The sequence below is a fragment of the Mauremys mutica genome, chromosome 1 (genome assembly GCF_020497125.1).
Source record: "Mauremys mutica isolate MM-2020 ecotype Southern chromosome 1, ASM2049712v1, whole genome shotgun sequence".
In the NCBI taxonomy this organism is placed as follows: Eukaryota; Metazoa; Chordata; order Testudines; family Geoemydidae; genus Mauremys; species Mauremys mutica.
In genome coordinates, this window is record NC_059072.1 from 326,737,291 (window position 1) to 326,764,668 (window position 27,378).

The window sequence follows — 27,378 nt, forward strand, 5'->3', positions numbered from 1 at the left end:
GGAGAAACTGGTTCTGTAATTGGCAAGCCATTCACAGTCTTTGTTTAATCCTGAGCTGATGGTGTCAAATTTGCAGATGAACTGGAGCTCAGCAGTTTCTCTTTGAAGTCTGGTCCTGAAGTTTTTTTGCTGCAGGATGGCCACCTTAAGATCTGCTATTGTGTGGCCAGGGAGGTTGAAGTGTTCTCCTACAGGTTTTTGTATATTGCCATTCCTAATATCTGATTTGTGTCCATTTATCCTTTTCCTTAGAGACTGTCCAGTTTGGCCGATGTACATAGCAGAGGGGCACTGCTGGCATATGATGGCATATATTACATTGGAGGAATACACTAAGGAACTGAACCATCTACTCAAGACACTCCCTACACTAACACCGGAACAAGTCAACATACCCTTAGAGCCCCGACCAGGGCTATTCTATCTACTGCCCAAAATCCACAAACCTGGAAATCCTGGACGCCCCATCATCTCGGGCATTGGAACTCTCACTGAAGGACTGTCTGGATATGTGGACTCTCTACTCAGACCCTATGCCACCAGCACGCCCAGCTATCTCCGTGACACCACTGATTTCCTGAGGAAACTACAATGCATTGGTGAACTTCCAGAAAACACCATCCTGGCCACCATGGATGTAGAGGCTCTCTACACCAACATCCCACACGCTGATGGAATACAAGCTGTCAGGAACAGTATCCCTGATGATGCCACAGCACAACTGGTTGCTGAGCTCTGTGCCTTTATCCTCAGACACAACTATTTCAAATTTGATGACAATATATATCTCCAGATCAGTGGCACCGCTATGGGCACCCGCATGGCCCCACAATATGCCAATATTTTTATGGCTGACCTGGAACAACGCTTCCTCAGCTCCCGTCCACTCACGCCCCTTCTCTACCTACGCTACATTGATGACATCTTCATCATCTGGACCCATGGGAAGGAGACTCTGGAAAAATTCCACCACGATTTCAACAGCTTCCACCCCACCATCAACCTCAGCCTGGACCAATCTACACGGGAGGTCCACTTCCTAGACACTACGGTGCAAATAATTGATGGTCACATTAACACCACCCTATACCGAAAACCTACCGACCGCTATGCCTACCTTCATGCCTCCAGCTTCCATCCCGGGCACACCACAAGATCCATTGTCTACAGCCAAGCACTGAGGTACAACCGCATCTGCTCTAACCCCACAGACAGAGACCAACACCTACAAAATCTCCACCAAGCATTCTCAAAACTACAGTACCCGCACGAGGAAATAAGGAGACAGATCAACAGAGCCAGACGTGTACCCAGAAGCCTCCTACTGCAAGACAAACCCAAGAAAGAAACCAACAGGACTCCACTGGCCATCACATACAGTCCCCAGCTCAAACCCCTCCAGCGCATCATCAGGGATCTACAACCCATCCTGGAGAATGATCCCACACTTTCACAGGCCTTGGGTGGCAGGCCAGTCCTCGCCCACAGACAACCTGCCAACCTGAAGCATATTCTCACCAGTAACTGCACACCGCACCATAGTAACTCTAGCTCAGGAACCAACCCATGCAACAAACCTCGATGCCAACTCTGCCCACATATCTACACCAGCAACACCATCACAGGACCTAACCAGATCAGCCACACCATCACTGGTTCATTCACCTGCACGTCCACCAATGTAATATATGCCATCATATGCCAGCAGTGCCCCTCTGCTATGTACATCGGCCAAACTGGACAGTCTCTAAGGAAAAGGATAAATGGACACAAATCAGATATTAGGAATGGCAATATACAAAAACCTGTAGGAGAACACTTCAACCTCCCTGGCCACACAATAGCAGATCTTAAGGTGGCCATCCTGCAGCAAAAAAACTTCAGGACCAGACTTCAAAGAGAAACTGCTGAGCTCCAGTTCATCTGCAAATTTGACACCATCAGCTCAGGATTAAACAAAGACTGTGAATGGCTTGCCAATTACAGAACCAGTTTCTCCTCCCTTGGTTTTCACACCTCAACTGCTAGAACAGGGCCCCATCCTCCCTGATTGATCTAACCTCGTTATCTCTAGCTTGCTTCTTGCTTGCATATATAAACCTGCCCCTGGAAATTTCCACCACTTGCATCTGAAGAAGTGGGTATTCACCCACGAAAGCTCATGCTGCAAAACGTCTGTTAGTCTATAAGGTGCCACAGGATTCTTTGTTGCTTTTACAGATCCAGACTAACACGGCTACCCCTCTGATACAAATCAGAACAGTGGTATTTTATGCCACTCCCCACTCTGCACTGGTGTACATAGCTACACAAGGGGCAGGACAATGGCGAATCAGGTCCCCAGACAGCACTGAAAGTCGTATAGATCTAGTTTTAAACTTGGGTGCCTCAGTACGATCTGCTTTTTTGCTTTTGGGTGCTCAGATGTGTATCTATGTACCTCAAACTGGGATTTGGGCACCTCATCACTAAAGCTAAGACTGCCCCCAGCCACCCCTGCTCCGATATCCTGGGGACCACTGCTCAGATGTTCCTCGGGGCTGCCACCGAGACTGCTGCTGCATTCCGCAACCTCCATGATAGAATCACAGCCTTACTCATCACAGAATTGAGCATGTAAGTGGGGGGGGGGCGCTAGATTAACTCATTGAGCCTCTTCCTATTCCTCTTGGGCTATGTAGTGGGGCAGCTGCCCACTCCCTGAGAATTTAGGTGGCAGCAGGACAGTGTGCCTGCACAGACAGACAGCCAATAGGAGAAGGACTTATTGGTAGCCAATCAGGGCCAGGCTCAGTCCTATAAAAAGGCTGCTCAGGGAGATGAGAGTCAGTCTGTCCTAGGCCTTTGAGAGGGGAAGGTTTGTCTCCAGAGCTGGGAGACTAGCACCAGAGACAGCGCAGTGCTGGGCAGGCCCGGGGGAGCAGAAGGAAACTCCAGCCTGGTGTCTGCCAGGCTGCAGGCCCTGAGGGGTAGGGCCTAGCCGGTGCGAGGGGCCGAAGGGGAAGTGGCCCAGGGACGTGGACAGATGGAGGGAGAGAAGGAGGGCAGGATGGCTGCCACTAGAGGGTCCCTGGGTTGGGACCCAGAGTAGTGGGTGGGCCTGGGTCCCCTCCTTGCCTTATACCCAGCCAACGGAGTGGCTGTCTGGGGCTACACCAACCCCCTGCCAAGAGGGGAGTGACTCTGGGGGTGCAGTCGCCCACATTGGCCAGGGTGTAGAGAGGAAGCTGATTGACACACACACACACACCGGAAGAGGGTGAGGATGGACTAAGGGGCACTGCCGGAGGGCAGTGGCTTGAAGAGGACACGCAGGTTCAGACACGCCAACCGAGGGCGAGACGACGGACGGGACACCACCGAGAGAGGGTGCTCCACTAGACTGAGCTAATTCCCGGAGTCACCAGCAGGAGGCGCTGTGGTGGTGAGACCCAACTTTGTTACAGGCTACTATGGGAAGTGTGTGGCCTTTTAATTGTATTTTATCTCTTGTGTGGGAAACGAAACATGCATTGCAAGCAGACACTAGTTCAGACTAGCCCAAGGAGCCAAGGATGCATCCCAAGCACCTTCACTATCCTACTCTGCACAGCCTTGGATTATTTTTTAAATAAATGGGGGTAGGATCTTCCAGTAAAATAATAGCTCACACGTTTGTCACTGGACAACTGTATTACTGAATACTAGTTAGAATACTGAAAATCAGAGTTGCATCGATCGCATGTCTGATAGCAATAAGACAAAGTATTTAGCAACCTTTCAGCTCAGTCACCATCTCAGAGGCTATCAGCACTGAATTCTTGCACACTGCATGGGCATCTTCTGACCGTGGAGCAATGATGGCAACTTGGTCATTTAAGTCCTCAGGGATGCCTGATAAACACTGCAAATGAAATCCTGACCCACTTGAAATCAATGGCAAAACTCCCACTGACGTCAGTGGAACCAGAATTTCACCCTCTAATAATACAGTATTTGGGGAACGTTGGCCACTGTCCATATATAAATCAACTAGTCTGGACAAACTGCATCTAAAGACTTTAAGGAAATAAACAAATTAACGTACTAGTGGGGCCCCAGATCCTGATGAGGATCTTTGGGAACTTCTGTAATAGTTATTAGTAATTTATTATTCTTATTACTGAAATGTCCTGTACAACTGGAAAGGTAGCGGAAGATTAGAGAAAAGCAAATGTGGTACTGTACCAGCTTTCATAAAAGGAAAAAAGAGTGATCGTGCTAATTACAATTTTTGTAAAATTTAACCTCTATCCCTGATAAAACAATGCAAAAAATCTTGAGGGGAAAAATTCACTACATTTCTAGAGAATAATGGAACCATGAGCAATAAGTCACATGATTTTGTGAAGAATAGATCTGGCCTGACTAACTTGATTGCTTTTTTAAAATACAATTACAAATTAATGGATGAATGGAAGGAGTAGATGGAATATATTTGGGTTTTAATAAGATATTTCTTAACTTATAATGGATCTGATTCTCCACTTACTCCAAGCAAATGGAGTTACACTGATATAATACTGAAGTATGTGAGAGAACCGTCAGTTTTATTTTATCACACAAAAGCATTCTTAAAATTAATTCAAATCATCTTCGGTACAAACACTCATGTTGATTGAAATCTGGGCTCATGGACCAAAAACCAATGATAATTACAAGATTCAAAGTATCAATTTAAGGGCAGAGCAGTGTTAGGTCTCATCTTATTTAATAGCTTTCTTAATAAACTACAAAGGGGAGTAAACAGCATGTTAATTAAATTCACAGATGATACTAAATGGGAAGGAGATGAGAACAGCTGTGAGGACAGAAAATAGGACAACGGGACCTAGAGAAATTAGAAACTTGGGTCAAAAATACAATAAGAATCACCTTGGAAAAGTGCAAACTAGAATGTCAGGGTAAATTAATCCAAAAGTCAGAATCCATGAGAGGGAGGAGCCTGGAAAGCAGTAATGCTGAAAGAGACTTAGGAGGATAAGTAAGCAAATTAATTTATTCATGTCTGAATATCAGTGACATCATAGAAGAATTTGCAAAAGTCTTCATGATGCATTGCTAAATTAGAGCACTCAGCAGCTGACCTTCCAATGATCTGCTGATCATCCATCTATCTCCTCACTTGTCATCCCCTACTTTAATGACTCACCACCATTTCTTCCATAATAACCGTCACAAGGGCATTTCTATCTCAACACCTAATGTGACCAAAGTGCATACATTTGCATCCGTTGATTTCCAACATCAGGGTCTTCTTCTCTCCAATAATATTTCTGATATAAGCATTCATCTTTTTTCCATCCAGGAGATACACAAGAGTCTTCACCAGCACCACATTTCAAAAACTTCAGTTTTCTTCTTGTCAGGAGCATTAACATCTCACAATTCACATCCATAAATTGCTCTGGAAAAGATTAGACTTTTCACCAGTCATACCTTCATACATTCTGAGGTGCCATGTTTTTTCCACACTTTCTCAAGGGAGGCACAGTTGTCTTCCAATTTCTTTGGAACAGTCTCCTTGGTTGGTAATATATGATCCCAGAACATTAATTTATTCTACTGCCTCTATAGCTTATCTATTTAATGGTGATGTCCACCTGTATTCTGTTTTTCTTAGTCATAACAATGTACATGCATTCTGTTTTCATCACCTTCAAGAATGGGAGGATAGAGAATACCAAATTAGTCATAAGCTTGTAATGCAATACGGTAGCAGAAAAGGTCAGTGCAATCCGTGGCTGTATGTATTGAGGTGTCGTATCACAGAGCAGGGAAATAACTGCTCCTTTCTTCATGTCTCAAGTGTGACTTCACCAGGGATATTGCTTTCATTCTCGGGCACCGCCTTTCAGAGAACAGCAACAAAACTTATCAGCGAGCTGGAGGCTTTGGTGCACAAGGAATGATTTAATAAGAGTTAAATATGCACAGCATGGCTAAAAAAGAACTAAAGAAGAACATGATACAAAAATTCACAGTGTCCAAGCACCAAGCAAGGAGAAGAATTATTTAGGATGGGGAAAGGGAAGTAGAGCTAGGAGTGAATGAATAGGAAAAAGGGAAAAAATGGGTTAAATATCAGGAAAAGCTTTCTGACAGGAAGCATGAGGACTTTTAGGCTGTAGAATAGTCTCTCAAGAAAAGTGATATAACACCCATTTCTTGGGATAGTTAAAATGAGACTGGACTAATCACCTGTAAACATTCAATAGTGGATGATCCTGCTTTTACAGAGGACCGGACTATGGCCAAGATTTTCAAAACTGACTGGGCATTTTGGGTGCCTAACTTGAGATGCCTTGAAGGGGCCTGATTTTCTGAAAGTGCTGAACATCTAACCTCTCAAAACTAGGCCCCTCAAGTTGTACACCAAAAACTCTTGGTGCTTTCAAAACTCTTGAAAATCTTGGCTCCATCTCTAACTCCTATGATTCCTTGATTCATGCTATAGATGCCCAATAAAAATTTTTTAAATGTACTGTGCATAGGCCGTGTCAGTGGAGCAGATCCAGGACTGACCAGACATGTTGAGTGTGCTACTCAGGCTCTCTGAGAAAGGCTATGATGTATTGGGCTAGGATGTCTCAGAATATCTCATTCACAAAGTGCTAGAATGTTACTGGGGCATTTGTAAGACTGAATGGCATCACCAAATATTCATAGAGGCCATATCAGGTTTGAAAGGCCATTTTCCACTGCCTGGATCCACACCAGGTTTTAGACTCCTCACAGATCAAGCTTAGTAAATACCTGGGCTCACTGTAGGCTGTCCAACAATTGTCCAACAGTGGGAGAGGATACCAGTTTCTGATGTTTGCCTGCTTGAGGGCCTGGTGATCCACACATAATCACAAGGTCCCATCTTTTTTTTAGTGAAAAGAACTGGGGGCTTGGCAAGGGAGGTGAAGGGATGGAAAAATCCTTTGGCCAGATGCTCCTGGAGATAGGATCACAGAGCAGACAGATCTGGCTCTAACATACCTTTTGGTGTCATCTATGCTATCTTGGCCCCGGGCTACAGCTTAATCAGACAATCATAGTCACAATGTGGTGGTAGCACAGTGTTTCTCATCCCACAACCGGGCAGCCTGCTCTGACAGTGTCTGGTTCTTGGAGGTGTACTGCACCAGTTGGGCCCATAATGCAGGATTTTCATTGAGTAGCTGGATGGTCTGCACTCGGAGACCTTGTTCTCAGACAAAAGCTGTACCACTTGTGTCCAAAACATGGGAAGTTCCTCCTAGGGGAGCTGTCAACCCATTCAGGCATGCCTAGTGCCCTTTGGGACATGCTGCGTAGGGGGTGACCCACTGCCTCCAGGTCCACAGGGCCAGCCTTCTCCATGGGGTAAGGTGGTCCAGGAAAACTGTCGGGATCCTGGGCAGAGGTAGGCAGGACTAGTGGTAGGAGCTTGAGTGAGGAACTGAAGCCAGGAGGCAGAACCAGTTTCAGGGTCAAAAATTAAGCTGAGGGTCAAAGCTGGAGACAAAGTCAGGAATCAGGCCAAGGTCCATACCAGGTATAAGGGTCTGTGCTGGCATTCAGGTGGTCAATTGGGAATCAGAAGCTAAGTCAGAGCAGAGATCAATACTGGGAGTTCAGACGGAGCATAGTCATGGCAGCTAACTAGAGATGCACGTTGTCACCTGCTAGCCCCATGGGTTTATATAGAATTGAGGAGCAAATCAGGGATCACTAAGATAATTGTCATTCAGAGCACTTAAGGCAGAACTTCCTATGACATGCAACCTCTGAAGAAGGAGAGTCACAGAGAGCAGCCAAGTTATAGCTGCTACTGGGTGGTGGTAGCTCTCTGGGTATTGGGTTCAAGTCCTGTGAATCCTTATGCAGAGCATCTGAAGGAGTCCAAGAGAAACCGGTTAATAAGAGATTGAAGAGGTTTTTTAAAAAATAGCAGGAAGAGGGGACTGAGATAAACCTAAAACTGGAAGGGTATATTTGGAAGGATAGATATGTCTTGTTCCTAAAATGCTTTACATTCTTTTGAAAGAGCACTCATTTTTCCTCACAATATAAATGCACAGACAGAAAGACATTTCTTATTTCTCATCTGTTTCAGTGAATCCAGCAAGCCTTCACCAGCCATTTTGTAACTGGAAACATTTCTGTGATTTCCCACTTTCCCCTTCATAGATGAATTTTAATAAATCTTTTCCCTTTGTTCAGTAATTCATCCTGATTGCTCCCCATTTTATTGCAGTTATGCCTTTGTTTTCATTTTCTTGTTCCCTCCATTCTTCTTATCTGTAGATTCTTATTTTACTTGCAGAAAGTTATAACTACTGCACGTATATTTAGAATACATGGGGGTGTATGTAGATACAGATATTAATAGATATGAGCACTGCACCATTCTTATCACTGTTCCAATATTATAACATTTATATTCCAGTATGCCATGCTACATTGTCCTACCATCACTAACTTCAAGTGGCGATTTTCACACAGTTCATTTAAACCTGAAATATAAATGTCCACTATTTCCATGTTATCGGGTGACATCTGTAGGCTCACAAATGTGATACAAAAGACTATGTGATCAAACAACCTCAAACTAATGTGATTGAAGTTCAGGTGAAAAGAAGAGAAGCAAGTAAAATATCATACAAAAGCTTTTTTTATCATATTTGCACAATGGACAGAGGCTTTAGCAAAACAGCCTAGGGAAAAAAGTTAAAAGCACATACTGCTAAGCAGAGAGAATTCATGTTCATTTTCATTGTGCGGTATTTGTCTTGATCAGATCATCTTATTGCCAAGGAAAAACAACCTACTCATCCATACTGTGCGTTTTTATAAAGCTTTAGCCTAGTAAATCACAAAATTTTAATGCTTTGTTCAGTGGAATTATTAGTGCCTGTAAAACAAGTCTGTGTCTTGTTTTTTTAAAAACTTCATTTTGCTTTTAAAAAATGATACACACTGAGGATAAAGGGGAACTGACATTCCCTGTGTGATGTTGTGCAGTCTATATGGTTTTATAAAAATGATAAGTGAATATAATGTAACTGGAATATGCTTCATGCAAAAGGTCTCTTGTAAGATATTATGACAAAGCTTATAATCTACTGAGTGTGATCATCCTATTTGTATAAATGTACCACTCTTGAAGCTGAAACTAAAAATATGAAATATAACTCTGAGGGCCTATTGTAATTATGCAAAGTGTGGGCCATTAATGGTGATTTGGAATCTTGATGACTCCCATTAACCAGGACCATTGTCTGCAGATGGGTGTGTTTTACCTGTAAGTCTTCCTGTATAACTGTGTGCTGGCAAATAGGCAATGAAGTCTTGCAGTGACATGTGATCACGTCACTTGAACTGGTGCTTTTCCAGTAAGGGGGGGGTGGAAACCCAGAGGGACAAAGGATTCCCGCCTTATGCAAAAGATATATAAAGGGGTGGAACAAAAGAAAGGAGGGAGAGGAGCCATCATGAAGAATCCCCTAGCTACCACCTAAGCTGGGACAAGAGCTGTACCAGGGGAAAGAATTGTGCCCAGACCTGGAAGGTGTCCAGTCTGAGAAAAAACTTACTAAAACATCTCTGAGGGTGAGATTATCTGTATTCAGTTTAGTTAAACATAGATTTGCGCATTTTATTTTATTTTGCTTGGTGATTTACTTTGTTCTGTCTGTTACTACTTGGAACCACTTAAATCCTACTTTCTGTATTTAATAAAATCATTTTACTTATTAATTAACTCAGAGTATGTATTAATACTTGGGGGCGCAAACAACTGTGCATATCTCGCTATCAGTGTTATAGAGGGCGAACAATTTGAGTTTATCCTGTATAAGCTTTATACAGGGTATAACGGATTTATTTGGGTTTATACCCCACTGGGAGTTGGTCATCTGAGTGTTAAAGACAGGAACACTTCTGTTAGCTGCTTTCAGGTAAACCTGCAGCTTTGGGGCAAGTAATTCAGACCCTGGGTCTGTGATGGAGCAGACAGGAGTGTCTAGCTCAGTAAGACAGGGTGCTAGAGTCCTGAGCTGGCAGGAAAAACTGGAGCAGAGGTAGTCTTGGCACATCAGTTGGCAGCTTCCAGGGAAGTTTCTGTGATCCAACCCGTCACACTCTGTTACAAATATTTAAAAAATATAGTGGTACAAACTTACATAAACCAGAATTTAGCATAATTTAAACAAAGGGAATAAATCCCTCTTCCCACTTCATTATAGATCAAATTCCCTACGCCAGATTCTGTGTTCCACTCTGGTCTTTTTACTCTGCTTCAGTGGTATGAAGGGGCTTTAGAGAAGGCAGAACCAGATCCTGGGGAACACCACCAATATCAGGGGTTTCCCAGGTGATGCAGAGCTGACAAAAGGAGTTCTATTCCACGTACCATTCAGGTTGCTTTAAAGTGTTGCTGTGCAGCAAAGGGGACTAAATTACTTACAACACATTGGATCTGCTGCAAGTACTACAGCAAGGCAAGTTAGGGAAGGGAGTTTGGTCAGAACAAAATGCACTCTAGCTATTCTTGACTGATAGAACAGCCCCTCAAGCCAAGCATAGATTAGAGCAGCCTTGAGACTGCTCTCACTCTACCCCAAGAACCAAATAGGTCCCCAGAATATGGAGAGACAAAAAAGCCACTTTTGCCCCCAAATTCCATTCCTGTACTGAGCAGAGCTCAGGAAGCATGGATAATCTAATCTCTTTAAATGAGGGAATCAGATTTTGCGAAGTACAATCTTGCATTTACCTCAAGAAGCAAATTCCCATTTACTACTCTGATTAAAATGAGGGTCCCTCTTTATTCTTAAGGAGCCAGTCGCTACATAAAACAGGTTGCAATTTCCCCCAGATTGCAAGTTGCATGTATTTTCTCTCTTAAAATATAAAAACTGGTACACAAAATGGATCAATTTTTCTCCTAAAAATGACAGATTATTGTATTAGATTTGCACCACAAATCTGCCTTATGGCATAATGCACAACAACATTTAATTTTTCATCCAACCAGCAGTTTTGGTCATGTAAAGAAAAGGAAGTGTACTATGACTTCCTCCACCTGTGTTGGCAGAACCACATCAGCTTGTGTGTCAAGGATTCATGTGGTATATGTAGGTATGAGACAGCAGAGCCTAGTGGCTAGAGCATTGGATAGGATTCAAGGTTCAATTCCAGGCTCTATCACTGGCCTGCTAGGTGATTGTGGGCAAGCCACTTCCTTCCTGTTGCCTCAGTTTCCCCATCTCTAAAATGGAGATAACAATACTGACCTCCTCTCTAAAACACTTTAAACTCTAAAGATGAAAAGTGCTATACAAGAGCTAGGTATTTTTATTATGTTTTTAATATCTGCATACTTCACCGTTAAATTTCTAAGATTTCAGGCCGGGTGAAGAGATGGCAGCCATTTTGTTCTTAGAGTTATTGCAGCTTGTCACACAGATGACAAATCTCTCATGAAGACTTGGGTAGGGGAAGGAGTTCGGTTGCTGTTTTTCTTAATCTAAAAAATAAATGTTATTTTAGACTGAGAGCATGTCTTGTTCCTAATGTACAGAAAATACAACTTCTCAGACACAAAGTCAGCCTGCTAAACCCAAACTGTAGAACACTTTATGATGGCACCCAGATAAAATCATTATTCCTGAGTAATATGCAATGCAGCTTACAGCTCGGCATATGACCTCCTCATAAATACACATAATTGACATCAGTGTTCCAAGAACCATTCTAATAGATGAATGAGACAGGAAGAATCACTGATGACATTGGTTGCACTGCATGTGTCTAGCTAGAATACTGTGCCTGTGCAAAGCCATTATTAGCACATAATCCCAATATGACTCATGAAACAATGAGCCTTCAGCTGTAACCAGAATCTTATTAATAACACATCGTTAGAAGACTGGTAGCAGCTCACCAAGGAAACAGCAGCTGGACATTGCGAGCAAGCACCATAGCAAGGAAGACAACATAAAATTGATCTTTGGGGTAAATCAAGAGGCTCCATTGACAACAATGTGAAAAACCAGCAAAACACTAGAGATTTGGTTTCCAGGAAAAGCAGATCTCACATGCGTAAAAAAAAACCTTCACCTTTTCACGCAAAGAAAAACTGTTTGACTCCAAAATGTCCATGAAATTCTCTGCAAAAAAAAAAAGCAATATTTTTCCCTGAGGCAAATCCTCTCAAAAATTTCAGCTTTACAAAGGAAAAAAGTGTTGCTTTGAGCAGATCTTGTTCAGGTGTTTACACTGCCTGGAGGTGCCCCCTACAGTGTGCATCAGGGGTAGTCTACCAGGTGTTTATAGATTCATGCATCACCCTCAAAAAGAGAAGTGACTGAAGAAGATGACAAGATTCAGAAGCAGAAAGAGAGGCATTAATCATCAGAACGGGGGGAGGTGGAGAGCACTGTTTTCAGAAATGGTTTCTTTTGTGTAAGCATTTCTTCAGTAAGAGCAGTAATAATTCCATTCTCCATTCTTACCACTGAAGCTGTTTATTCTCCACTATGATGCGTTGGATATGCCAGGAATACTACAGCAAAGCAAATTTATATAAACCATACTGGTTTTCATCTTCTAAGTATCGCTCCTCCCCCAAGGTATGGATTAAGCTTTCTCCTGTCTCTGTCTGGAACCTGCTAACACCAATATTTGGAGCGCCTTCTTCACTCTCCTCGCATGTGTTGGGACCAGAGCTCTTTTCTGGCACCTGATGCCTCCACCCAACGCAATGACTCAGTGTGGCATATACACAGTGGTGCTGTCTCTTGGCAAAATCTATACAACTACTGGCTGCCAAGAAGCATGTAGTCCAGTACGCAGGGGACAATAAATAAAACAAACCCTAGCCAAGGAATACAAACCAAAAATAATAGCAAATAATACAAAGGGGACTTTACTGGGAACAAGAAAATAGGATCTGGGGAAGGAAAGGATTCTGGTTAACTAATACTGTAATGAACATTAATACATAAACCAATTCCCCACCTCCTGACATTAACAACTCCTCCAAACCCCAGCTCCTTCCCTGGCATGCGCCCGAGGCAGATGGTATGCTGAGGCTGAATGTTTTGGGACGGAGCGTTGCAGCACTGTGGCATTGGCCAGATTAAACAAATGTCCCTTACTTTATCCTCCCCTCCCCCACCCCGGGTGGGGGGTTCTCTCCTGACTCCAACCAGGGGTGCTGCTCTCAGGTCTGGAACCTAGCTGGGTCTCAGCTAGATCTTAGTAGCTGGATCCAGGTTAGATCTTTCTGTGTCAGTGCTGGATGCTGGTCTCTGCAGTGCTGGAACTGACTGAGCCATGCAACTAGAAGAACTCCCTGTGGGAGGAGTGGGAGTTTAGCAAGAATTCCATGAGCTCCAAACTGAAACTCAGCTGCCTGTCCTTTTTGTAAAGTCAGGCTGCCCTCTCGCTGAGGGTTGTGCAGAAAGGGGTTTCTAGTTCCTTCTGTCCCACCCCTGACTCCAAGCATGCTGAGAAATGATGTCAGAGGGCTCAGGTAGCCATCTTAGTTGTTGTCCTTTTGGGGCCCCCTGGAGTCTCGGTCTGTGGCTCCAGGAGCAGGCAAACTCCAAGTGTGGGTAACATAAGTGCATTACAAACACTTACTATTAAGGACCTCATCCTGCTTCCACTGAAGTGAATGAAAGTTTTGTAATGGACTTCAGTGGGAGCAGGATTAAGCCCCTAATCGTCATAACACCCCTCTGAGGTAGATATTACTGTTCCCATTTAACAGAACGGAAAACTGAAGGAGACAGGGTAAGGACCAGATCCTCAGCTTGTGTAAAATGGTGTAGTTCTATTGAAGCCAACAGCACAATAGCAATTGATACCAACCGAGGATCTGGCACTAAGCCTCTTGCCAAGGGCAACAGATGTCAGAACTGGATTAGAACTCAAAGGTCCCTAATTAAGAACACAAGACTACATCCTTCTCTTCAGGACATGTGAAAACAAGCAATGCAAGTTACTCCTGGAGCAGAGTGTGCTGGAATCCAAAAATTACTATTTTCATGGCTGGAACACTTCTAGCACTTCCATTTCTCTGACTTATCACTGGGCTCATACTATTCAGTCTTGCTTTGAAATCACTGGGTGATTGATAGGTTTGAATGAGCAACTTGCAACTAGTTGGCAGGAGCCGTAGCATCTTCACAGACCTCCCTACTTGCAGCCTGCACATCAAATTCTTGAATGCGATTCTGAATTGCTTTCCAAAGTAACTTTCTAAGTTACAGTAGCTTTTTACATACGCAGCCAGATTTCACCTCCATAGCCCTCAAAATATTTTAAGAATAAAGCTTAGCATGTGGCCTAATCACATGTAGTCTGTTTTCTTGTTCCTAAAAATACATGCATTCATGACCAAATATACAGTATCAGCTGCATATGCTTGCTCACCATCAAATTTCAAATCAACCAGTTGCCTTTTGAAATATATGGGAGAGATCTTTAAATTGATGACAGCCCAGCTGTAATATTGCAAACATTTCATGCATAAAACAAAACTGGTAAAGCTTTTGTTTCCACCAGCACAGATTCTATTTTTTCATTTGGCTTTGGGTTTTTTGGCCATCAGTGAAAACCATGTGCGTACTCTACAATCACAATATGCTAATGCCATTATATAAACAGATGGAAACCCTCACACTGAATCATGTACTCACCTCCAACTCAAAAATCACACAGAAACTGAAAGGATCCAGACAAAGGCAAGAATTGGAGGCATGGAAAGACTTCAGGACTGCCATATGAGGAGAAAGTAAAAATATTAGGACATCTGGTGAATACTTATGTTGAAAGCACCTGCAGCAGAATGGCACCTGCAAAGACACACAGGTAACCATTTAGGCTTTATAACATAGGTCAAAACTAACACCTTAAACACCTGGAAACTAATAGGAAGCAAATGCAGATCCTGAAGCACTGGTGTCATGTTCCTGGTGAGATATGCTACCTGCTAATTGGGCTGCTGCATTCTGTGCCATCTTTAGTTTACAGGTGTACCTCATGTAAGATGACAGACTTGAATTACACTAGAAATGTTTACAGTCAAAATAAATGGCTGTAAATTCTAGATGGGATAAAAGTCTGCCTGCACACTTCTCCTATATGATCATCCAACAGCAAGGGATGGTCCAGCAATACCCCCAGATTGTGAACTCTAGTAAAAGATGGCAGGCCCACACCCCTCAATTAAAGACTCAGATATAATCCATGCCACATCTTTCTGCCGATTCTCCAAACCTAACTCCAGCTACCTCTCATCCATGTCCTAATATTTACCAAACACTGGGTAAAGCTTAGGTGAGACAGAGAAAGAGAGCTGTGTTGTCATCAGCATGCTAAAAATACTGTAACCCAGGCCTGCTCACTAACCTTTCCAATGTACTGGTTGAACAGAGGAAACAAAATGGAACCTAAAAACCCCCACAAGAGAAATCATTCAGTGCAGAAGAGCAATTGCCCCAATCTACCCTCTGGGTTCCCTCTGAAAGAAAAGAACAAAGCCACTGAAGGATGACCCCCATCTACTTCTGCTAGCATTCACAGGTGAATTAACTGCATATTATAATTAGCAGTATTGAAGGCAGCAAATTGAAGAAAGGGCACCTCACCTTCATCTGTTGCCAGAAAGAGACTAAAGTTACCAGTTTAGACTTTGTCCTCCTCTCCCCAGGTCTGTGTGGAGGTTGAAAAAGGTCAAGATGGTCTGAGGCAGCCAGATATTCAGAGTTGCCTCAGCTCAGTCTTCACAATGAACTCATCCAAAAATGGAAGACTAGACACTGGACAACAACAGGACAGACCGTCAGCAGCAATGTTTGTCTGAGCCATAATCAGAAACCAGAAGCTAGCAACTTGTCATTCTTAATGGAGGCATTAACAATCTGGACCAACAATAGACCCAGTCCTGCCCTACTGGCCTTCAACAGCCAAAAAACACACAAATACGAAGCAGAGCTGTGGCACAAAGAATTTGCAACACTACTATCACCTCGGTGAGTGGCATCAGCCTGCACTCATGGAGAGGACTTAGCATTTCTTCCCTCAAGATATATCCCTGCATCCAGAGAAGGAAACAGTTCAATCTGAATCTGCTCAATCAGATCCACAAAGGACCATGAAATTTCCTCACAATAGGAAGAACTTGTATCAGCCGCTGAATGAAGACAGCTTGGATTGACCACATAAAACAAATCTGAGTGAGACCCAGCAGCACTATGTAGAGGCAGAAAAACTGTTCTTTGCCTCCTGAGCAACAGCACCATAAGATTTAAAACAAAACAACAAAAAATCCTTTATGATACAATCTGATTTGGCTTGAGACTTCAGGCACTACAGCTCTACCCATTTTCCCTCCTGCTTCACTTGTTTCAAGTCAAGGTGGCCTGTGAGGATGAAGACTGAGAAAAGGATACCTAGGTGCCACTTCATCATTAGTTGAAGACAAAAGACTATATTAATACTGTTCTACCAAGCCATCCATTGATTGGTCTCTTGAAGGTCCTTTCATGGATTGAGAACTGGTTAAAGGACAGGGAACAAAGGGTAGGAATTAATGGTAAATTCTCAGAATGGAGAGGGGTAACTAGTGGTGTTCCCCAAGGGTCAGTCCTAGGACCAATCCTATTCAATTTATTCATAAATGATCTGGAGAAAGGGGTAAACAGTGAGGTGGCAAAGTTTGCAGATGATACTAAACTACTCAAGATAGTTAAGACCAAAGCAGATTGTGAAGAACTTCAAAAAGATCTCACAAAACTAAGTGATTGGGCAACAAAATGGCAAATGAAATTTAATGTGGATAAATGTAAAGTAATGCACATTGGAAAAAATAACCCCAACTATACATACAACATGATGGGGGCTAATTTAGCTACAACGAGTCAGGAAAAAGATCTTGGAGTTATCGTGGATAGTTCTCTGAAGATGTCCACGCAGTGTGCAGAGGCGGTCAAAAAAGCAAACAGGATGTTAGGAATCATTAAAAAGGGGATAGAGAATAAGACTGAGAATATATTATTGCCCTTATATAAATCCATGGTACGCCCACATCTCGAATACTGTGTACAGATGTGGTCTCCTCACCTCAAAAAAGATATTCTAGCACTAGAAAAGGTTCAGAAAAGAGCAACTAAGATGATTAGGGGTTTAGAGAGGGTCCCATATGAGGAAAGATTAAAGAGGCTAGGACTCTTCAGTTTGGAAAAGAGAAGACTAAGGGGGGACATGATAGAGGTATATAAAATCATGAGTGATGTTGAGAAAGTGGATAAGGAAAAGTTATTTACTTATTCCCATAATACAAGAACTAGGGGTCACCAAATGAAATTAATAGGCAGCAGATTTAAAACAAATAAAAGGAAGTTCTTCTTCACGCAGCGCACAGTCAACTTGTGGAACTCCTTACCTGAGGAGGTTGTGAAGGCTAGGACTATAACAATGTTTAAAAGGGGACTGGATAAATTCATGGTGGCTAAGTCCATAAATGGCTATTAGCCAGGATGGGTAAAAATGGTGTCCCTAGCCTCTGTTCGTCAGAGGATGGAGATGGATGGCAGGAGAGAGATCACTCGATCATTGCCTGTTAGGTTCACTCCCTCAGGGGCACCTGGCATTGGCCACTGTCGGTAGACAGATACTGGGCTAGATAGACCTTTGGTCTGACCCGGTACGGCCTTTCTTATGTTCTTTCTTATGTTCTTATGAAGGAACAATGTTCCCCCACAGAACCCTCTGAAACTTCTGAGATATCACCGAGAAATGATGGCAACCATCAGAACAATTCCTATTTCCCTAGGTAATGGGAATGGAGACCAAAATATAAATTACAGTGCAGTTTGAATAAAATAAAAATGGACCAAACTCCCTTGAGCTAACCTCAGATAGAAAGGTTTGCCAAAGTACTGTTTAAAAACAAGGCTATTTTCAAGTTATTTCTGACAGATCTGAAACCAAGAGGAACTGGCAATCTGATATGGCAGCTTTTGATTCCAAGTCCAGATCTGCAGCATGATTTTCAGTTGCCTTTGTGCTCCCAGACATTTGAAGGGAAGCTGACCTTTGAATGAGATTAGTAGCCCTCAGTGTTGCATTACCTTTAATTTTGAAATCAGTTTTTGCACCAATCTAAAACCCATGCTTCTTCATGAGCACCTCCTGCTATTGCATTTCCATACCCACTTCTGAAATCTGTTTTGAAGTGAAGTTGTTAAAATGTTAAATCAAAAGTTTCCTGGAAGTTCTACAGCCCAACTGCTTCATCATGTCATCAAGTTGTCTGATCAGCAGAGATGGCCAAACTGCAATTCACAGATCAAAATCCAGTAAAAAGGTGTGGCCTATGGAGAACACAGATTCCACGCAGTCATCCAAAGGCTACATCTCCCTTTAAAACACACAGGCTGAAATATGGTCCATAAATTAGCTATGGCTCTTGGGCTCCTGACAAGCTGCCAGTGCCGCTATTGGTCAGGTGAAGCATGGGAATTGATGTGAATCTTGGACATCCAGTGACAACCTAGATTCTAAGCTAATGCATATTTGGGACAAGCCATTATACAGCTTAGCTGAAAAGAAAAATATTAGGCCCTCACTGAAAACCAGATACCACAACTGAGTTGAACATAACACACACGATGTTCCCACACAGTTGCTGTGAAGTTCAGTTATACTGTGAAGCTAGTTATAAACATTTGAACAGGACTTTGTGAAAGTGAAGGTTTAAGTTTGTTGGCTGGCTGGTTTCTAAGGCAGATGACACACGACAGATTCTAGCAGCATAGCTACAGTAAGTATGCTGGCATAACCTTGTAGAGTAGATGCAGCCTGCACTGAGAGAAGTGTTTCTGTCTGTGTTGGAACACCACCTAAGCAAGCGATGGTAACTGGGTCGACAGAAGCTACTTTGCCCAGAGGTGTGGATTTTTTTTTTTACACTTCTGAGCTATGTAGTTATGTCGACCTAAATTTTGAGCATAGACCTGGCCTAAGATGGAAGTTGGTATCTTTTATGCATCTCTACCTCTCTGGAAATTATCTTAGTCCATTGATTCAAATGGTGATAGTCACTTCAGTTATTTCAGTAATTACTTTGAAGTTAGCTTCCAACATTTGCAGCCATTTGCTGCTGTCCTTTGCTTCTGGCCTCATTAATGCTTTTCCCAGTTCTTTTTGTTCTCCAGTGCCAATTTGTCACCACACAGTTATGTCATGATTTGTCTGCTCCAGAATCTACTTTTACTCCTATCGTGTTTGTTATTATTTCACATAATAAAAAATCCTCTCTGTTTTTCCACCTTGCATCCAATGAGGTTGTTATGGATAACAGATTCTACAATGCAGACAGAATTTCATTTAACTGCTTTTTTTCCTATTCTGCCATGCAGAGACGTAACTGTCTTTTAAGTCTCTCGTTATTCTTCCTGTCTATGGATGGGAAAGATTCTGTTTGATCCTGAGATTGCTGTAGTGACTAATTTATTATCTGCCCATTTGGGTGCAAATTATCCTCATAATAATTTTTGGCACTTATCAGTTGGTGGTAATGTTAATTGTTCTCTTGTTGTGCCGATATATTTGAAAGCATGGTATCCACAAGAAATGATGGAAAATACGTCATCTGTAGCAATAAAAATGCAGTTTGGGATATGGAAGTGGTTCAAGCCTATAACAGCAGCATGGCCTAGCAATCAGAGCCTGGAACTAAGAGTCAGAAGGTCTGAGTTATATTCCTAGCTCTGATATGACTGAGTGGACAAGTTACTTAACCTTTTTGTGCCTTGATTACCCCCATGTGTTAAGCAAGAACAATACAGCCTATTCATCTTTATATAGCTCTTTGAGGTCTATGGCTGAAAAGCATTATATAAATGATAAGTATTATTATTATTCTAAAGCATTCACTAGCATTTCAGCATTTAGCATCAAGTGATGTTTTGTTCCAGAGCTATGTGACCTGGCAAACTACATGGCTGCAGATCCACGGACAAATGCTGATCCTCAGATACTCGAGGAAGCAAGAATGGCTATCCATAAGTTACAGAATGGACGTGCCGCTGGACCTGATGGTACTCCATCCTCACTGCTCAAAGGTGCCTTGGAACCAGTAATCACTGGCCTCCATCGACTGTTCTTAAAAGTATGGGCATCAGGCTAAGAACCAGCAGAATGGAAAGATGGCATTATAGCTTCCCTGTGCAAGGCAAAGGATCTCGCACTGACTTTGGCCATGATAGGCCAACCTCATCATCTGTTCTTACATTCTGTTTTGGAGGATGCAGCGATTCCTTTAAAGACATCATCAGGTAGTCAATGATGGACACCTTCCTTACCCTCCGATTCCTGGCTGAGCCCCACCAATAATTTAATCACCTGTTTCATGTGGCATTTATCAACATCAAAGCAGCGTTTGATTTGGTTGACAGGTCAGTGCTTTGGCTCGCACTGAAAGTAGGATCTTAAGAATCACCCTGCAGATATTGATCTTTGTCAATTTCCTTCATGCATTTTTTCCCTTTGAATCAGGACATCTATATATATGACTATAAGAACCTTCAGAAATGGGTTAAAAATAAACTGGAATCATTTAGAGATATTATGTTAACAAATCTTAACAAAATCTCACGTTACTGGCACCTTTCAAAAATTTTAAACATTCTTTCCATTATTTGATCATTGAGATTACAGTATGGGAATTGATTCATTGTACAAAAATAATTATAAATCCCATTAAAGCAAATGGAAATAGACTAAAAATGCTGGAAGCAGTTACTGCTGTTCCCAGTTGAAAGAATGTAATTTGATTAAAATGGCTAGATCACCAAAGCGCTTGGCCTGTCCAGATAAGGAATTACATTTTTACTTTTTGGCAGCACAACCACAACTTTTAATGAAAGATGCGATTGCAGGATAGTGCTGATTGGAGGGAGGCAATACATGGTGTCTGATTACAGCAAAGAGTACATAAAAACAATACAGAAATTATGAAATGTTGGGCCAGATACTTGGCCCTGGTTAAGTCACCTTTGTACCTCTCCAGTAGCTCAAAAAGGACATCAGGCAGCTGAGGATGCCCCCATGCTGGGCAGTCTTCTGCGGACATGAGATTTTTACACCACCCATTCCCCTTCTTGGCACAAGGCGGTAGAGAAGGGTGCATGTTGAGAATGGAGCTGGCGTCCTCTCCCATGCAAAGCCACACACGAGTAGCTGCATTCTGGCTCTTTAATAGCAATAGCCAGGCTGTTCACAAGCCACAGCTTGATGCTTGGCAGAACTTGCTTACCAGGCCTGAATCTTTGGGGGTACAGATGTCTGGAGCTCAATCTATTCCGACAGTCCTGAGTCCCTGTGGCTGCTCTAACTTGTGCCGGGAGCCAATTTGGCCTCTGGCTGACCCCAGGATTGGGGGTGGAGTATAGAGCACTTAGGGTCACCTTTGCCTCCCTCTCTCCTCATCTGTGAGCTCAGCACAGCCAAAGATGTGGCCAGAATCTCCAAATAGCATTTACATTTGTAAACAACTAGCGAGAGCGTGGAATCAAAATACTTACTGCCATCTGGTACAAAAAGCATTCCACCAGTTTGGTGGCACTTGTGATGGCACCGTCTTTTTGTAGCAGATGCCCATCCTTTGGCCAAAGGCATCTGCTGCCTTGGGGCAATTTCAGACCACAGAGTCCTCTATGATTATTGCATAGCATCAGTGGCTCATCCTGCTTTTATTAGCTGTGGGCCGCACTCACTCCTCAGTGCAGATTTAGCACAGTCATCCATCCCTGAGTCACTTCCAGGTTGGAATCCTTCAGTATTCTCTACCAGGCGAATACATTGGCTGAAGACAACTCAAAATCTTTGTTATTATCATTGTTACTGAAGTATCGCCTGAAAGCCCCAGTCTGGATCCTGGTCTATTGTACTGAGTGCTGTACAAACACAAGGCATGGCCCCCTGCCCTGATGAGTTTGCTGCTGCAGAATGTCTAAGTGCAGTGGATCTATGTAGGTACATAACAGAAGTGCAATTCAGACTCCTGATGTTGATCTACAAAGACCTGGACATAATTTGGCTCCTTCACTTGTGGTGCCAGCCATAATCCGGAGCTGGAAGAGGAATGTTTGAAAAAGGACAAATCAAAAGCACTAGCCAAACTTTTCTGAATCTCAAAATAAGTTTGCATTGAGTCCTGTGCACAGACTTGCAGCGGTGGGTGGATGAGGGGTTAGTTTTTCTTTCATTCTGGCTAGTGCGTACCCATAATTCACAATGCCAAACAACACAGAGTGCTATGTACTTTCCTTCAGACTCCCTGATGTTAGTTTTTCACTAAATAGACATGGGCACTTCTTGCAGCAACGGACTATCCAGATGTGTGGCTGAAAGCTGCATGCTTGTGCCAGAGAGAAAAAGAGGATTAATATATTATAAAACCCCTCACTTTGATCAGAAAAAATATGAGAATGATCAAAGTAAAATAGGGAAGAATTAAATGGAGAGGCCACAGAAATGTTAATTGCACCATCGACTAACACTTCCAACTGCAATTTACATATTCATAATGCAAGAGTCTAACATCTTAAAAGTAACCCCTATAACCCTGCCAAGGACCTACTGTCAATCATGCCCCACATCCAAGGACATAAAAGGCAGCAATGTAACGCAGCTTAGAAAAACCCTCAGCTGTGTTCCATCCAGTATTCACTTGCAGACATGTGTAGCACTGTTCATTGTCATGAATATGCTCTGTTATGGGTTTTTTTGATTGAGGGAAGACATGGTTTAGGAAATAACACACCACTATTATATTGGATAATTACAAGCATTCTGCACTACACCAGGTGGCAGATAGGAGACAATTTAGCTAAGTCTTGTTTTACTGTTTGCTTCTCTCAGGGAAAACTGGCAGAAAATCCATCAGTGCAGTGGTGCAAGGCAGCCACAACTTCCATTACACTCAGACAACAAAGCAGGCTAGTGCAGCAACAGTAGCTGGAGAGAAGGTGGTACGAGGACATTCAGCACATCCCTGCTGTAATCTCCATTGGTGGAGCTCCTCTGGAACTCCTGGCAGACACTAAAGTTGTCATCTCCCCCACAGAACCCCATGGGGAAGCAGTAGCAACACTACCTACCCTCCCCACTTCCACCCCATCACACACAGGGGTGAATCTGGCCTTGCTAGTAAAGTGAGGTGCAGCAATTTGCACCATCTTGGGCCAGTTCCACTAGTGCAAAAATCCAGTAGAATCCAATGGAGACCTGTTATATTCCTACTGATTTTTAAAACTAAGCTATAGAATTCCATCCCGGGGATCTGATTCTCCATTCACTTCAGTAGGGTGGTTTCAAAATGCTACAGAAGGGATATCACTCTCTAGTACAGTCTGGAGTTTTTTAGAATTATGTCCATAGAACCCAGTTACAGTTCTATACAGTCCAACTGCTTTTGCCCTATTAAATCCCATAACACTTTCTTTCATAAAGGAGAAGGGTGAGAATCTGGCCCAGTGGCCTTGACTGAGGTAGGGAGGAGGTAGAGAAAAAAAGAATACCCATTGTTCAAAGCACCAACAAAGCACGAGGACATTCAGCACATCCCTGCTGTAATTTAAGTAATTAAAACAAGTGATTAAGCAAAGAACCAGTCCCTCTTCCACTGTGCCTGGAGCCTTTATAAAACTAAACTTTATTAGTTCATCTCATACACAGTGCAAAACTCTAAATTAGCGCTACTCTGGGCTGGTGGCTGACGGCGGAGTAAATTTGCATAGGCACAGTGACATATTCAAATATGCTATTAGATGACAAAGATAATATCACAAAAGTATTATTAACTTATGGGATCATATTAAAGACATTTGCTAATTTTGTGGAAGGGCATGAACGTGTTAACGTCAGTGCTTTCTATAAAAAATTCATTCTGCAGTATTGTAGCTTTGCCTCTAAAGCCTATTATAGATATAGCCCTTTGGGCAGAGGTTGGAAAACTGCCATTTAACTGCCAGTGCTATAAATTAAAGGGACTGCTTCAATCAGGTGTCATCCATTGGAGTTTACAGACCCAGCGGAATGGGTAGGAAATGCTGACATATGTGACAAGATGCCCAATGACTTTGCCTACACCCTGAGCCTAATTAATTCCGCTGAACTCTTAAGTGTATTTTCATTTGCATTAAATTTAAATTAAGCTGAGCTATGAATGCTGAGCTTGGCAAAGCCTGGAAAAGAAAAGCATGCTGGAAAAAGAGTGAGTCTTTTATCTGAGCTATTGCTTAGTATGTTAAGGGGGAAATGTAAACCTAATAGCTTACAGGTATTACAATTGTAATACAATTCTCAAGTGTAAAGAATTTTGTTACAGCACAAAGCAGAGAATCACGATCACCCAGTCCAACACACAAAAGTCCAAACCTAATTGGCAGAAGAAGTAAAAGATATCAGTTCCCCATAGAAGCCAGAACAAATTCTAGAATGGCAGCATTGACTCATACAGCTGTACAGCACAAGAAATAATGGTAAGCTGAAGATATTTAGTAGCACCCATCAATTCATCCACATCAGAGAAACCAATACACATTCCTAGCCAGTTGCAGATTTAAAAAAAAAAGTTGCCTGCTACTATGCTTGTTTCTTCCTTTTAAAAAACAAAACAAATCTCTGACTGAAGCCCAGGTCTTTAAGACAAATGAAAGATCACAATCTAACCATTCTAACCAAGTTTTTGTATTTTATAGACCACCACAAATCAGAGCAAAGAGTTAATAAAAATAGTGTGCCTACTGTAGGTGTCACTTTTACCTTTCTTTCTTGGGTTAGGAATCTTTTTGCTCTAAGAACTTTTCCTACAGATAGAAATCAAGGTTTGCCAGTGGTCTGTGCTGACATTTGATGCAGGCACATGATTTCAAGGGCATTTGTTTCATTACTAAGTCATGTGATATGACAGCATCTAATTATGTAACCACAATTGTCTAACATTCAGTTACTTCCACTCTTTAATTATGTATTACTGTTGTTAGTAGTCTAGTTCTCTTGGGAAGCAGTGTTCTAGCAGAGCTGAAAGTTCCATCAAAATAGGTTAGTTTGTGCTACAAGTATGTGTCATCAGTAAGAGATGTTTGAGTTAATTTGCCATTTCTTTCCTGTAAAAATTATTTGTTTTTGAGCCTTTTAGTTGACAATTAGCTTCTTCATCATGATTTTATGTTGCTAAGTGCATAACTTCTGGGCAGGATTCAAATACAAGGTTTAAGAGCTTCCTTCCATTCACCATTCAAGTTCATCCAGCCTATTTTTAATTAATGGGAAATAGCCAGTCATCACAAAATATAAAAAAATCTGAACCATTCTGATGTACAGTGACAAATGATAAGGAAAGACCTGACACTCTACTTGCCTGGCAGAATGCTGAATATATTTTCTACAGGCTTTCTGGGAAATAAGATGCAAAAATCGAAGTTGAGCACACACAGACACAGGAGTAAAAGCTATAATACATTTTAAATAAACCACAATAAAAAACAGACCTCAATAATTCATTAAACATATGTAAGTGCAAGGTCCAGTGGGCTTCACCAGCAACTGAATGCAAGAGAGCTCCCCAGGGTGATAATATGAGGCATGGTGGGATAGTTTTCTTGTTCCTCCTAGGGAATGGGTTTTGCCTTCACTAAAAAGGAAGTTCAAGCCCATAGCTTCAGTGAGCAGGAACATGAGGCGTGATTACAAAAAAGCAAGCTCATTTCTGGCAATACCTCACAGAATGGGTGCTTTCTGGGAAAACACACAGACAGGAAAAGCACACTGAGTCTCAGAATCACAGGGGAAGCTGTAACAGCCACCTTCCCTGGCTCTGTATGTCTCTGGCTGGGCTAGAGACAGAATAGGCAGACTTACAAAAACACACTCAAGGGAGTTTTAGATAATACAGATTGACAATTAGAGCCAGGTACTCAGCTTGGCCTATCCAATGGGTAGAAGGTGTCCTAAGCCACCTTTTCACTTCCTTAAGCCTCAGGCCACCCGCGACCAGAACGGCCTCCAGCATAATTTAGTCTTCTGAAGGGCCTGAATGACCTTCCCCTGACATCTAGTGATGAACTGGGTGAAAAGACTTCAGGAGCAGACCATATTTGCATAGATATACCTACGCTGCCTAGGTGTTCAGCAGCCAGAGCTGCTTTGTCAAAGAGATCAATTTTGGCTAGTTTGGGGTTACAATTTGCTTTTGTGTTTGAATGCAGGAGTACTGAAATGTTGTTATCCTTATCGTATGACTGTGCTTAGCCTGGCCTAATTCAGGGGGTCACCCTAATCTGAACCTCACTTGCTAAGCAAGTGCCAAACCCACTGAAAGGGATAGATGTTCCTACCTCTGCTTTAAGAGCTGTGGATGCCATCTGATTTTCCCTTCTCTGATATCTAAAGACAGAGCTGACTAGACTCAACTGAGAGCCTTGTTTGTGTTCAGTGGTTACTAGAGCTAAAATCACTAATGAGCATCTCTAGGGCCTAAGCCTTAGACCTTGTAGGGAGACAGCTGCAAGTGGAAGCCAGTGCAGAGACTGCACTAGCAGTGAGGTTCCCCACTCTCCAGTGGCATCACTAAAAACTGAAATCACTAGGAACTGGGTCAAGTGGCAGAACCTCAGCACATGGCATTGCAGAAATGGCAGCAAGCAACAGCAGTGATATGGCCAGAGGCAGCAGAGAAACCAACAGCACAGTGAGCTAGTTGCAGATGTGGTGGCACCAGGTAGAGGTATTGCTCGTCCCTACCCACCTTTTCAGGGGTGGGAGGTGAATGTGCCTCTGAACTCTGGGTCTTCGCTGACCAAAGAAATGTGTGTCATGGATTAATTTACCCTCCTCACTGTGAGTGAAGTGCAGTGGAGGGAAAGGGGAGTGCATTCTTAAAGAGATTTTGTCAGACATATACACTGCAAGGTGTGAAAGAAAAGCAAAGAACACTGCTCAACGTACTGTGGAGTTGGCGTTTGCTTCTGGTTTCATGCTTTTGAAGCATTGTTGTGGTGTTTAATTAATGTTGGATTCTCTTTTAATAAAAGCTTTGTTACACACAGACTCAGAGCTTGCAAGAGGGGAAATATTGCCTCTTAGAGGCACCAGGGGTGGTGCTCAATTTTCCCAGATTACTGGGTGGGGGTTCAAGCTGGTTCTGTTTTGTATTGTTAAGAGGAGCCCCTAGATATTGAACCCAGTCCTTATTGCTGCCAACACCACCTGGCAGAAGGGTTCCACTTCTTTAAGGGCTAGTCTAAATCATGCTGGAGTCATTGGTCCCATAGAAACCACACAGATCAATCAGAATGCTGCATCCTG

The 27,378-nt window shown here is 42.6% G+C and overlaps 1 protein-coding gene across 1 annotated transcript in view; it reads right to left on the minus strand.

The window, feature by feature from the left end:
• Window positions 1-4,988, minus strand: part of C1H11orf87 (chromosome 1 C11orf87 homolog) — a 55,419-nt gene extending 50,431 nt beyond the window's left edge. Inside the window, exon 1 of the mRNA XM_045018251.1 lies at window positions 4,894-4,988. The gene's annotated coding sequence lies outside the window, so the exon portion shown is untranslated. The remainder of the gene's footprint in view (window positions 1-4,893) is intronic.
• Between the last annotated feature and the right edge of the window lie 22,390 nt (window positions 4,989-27,378).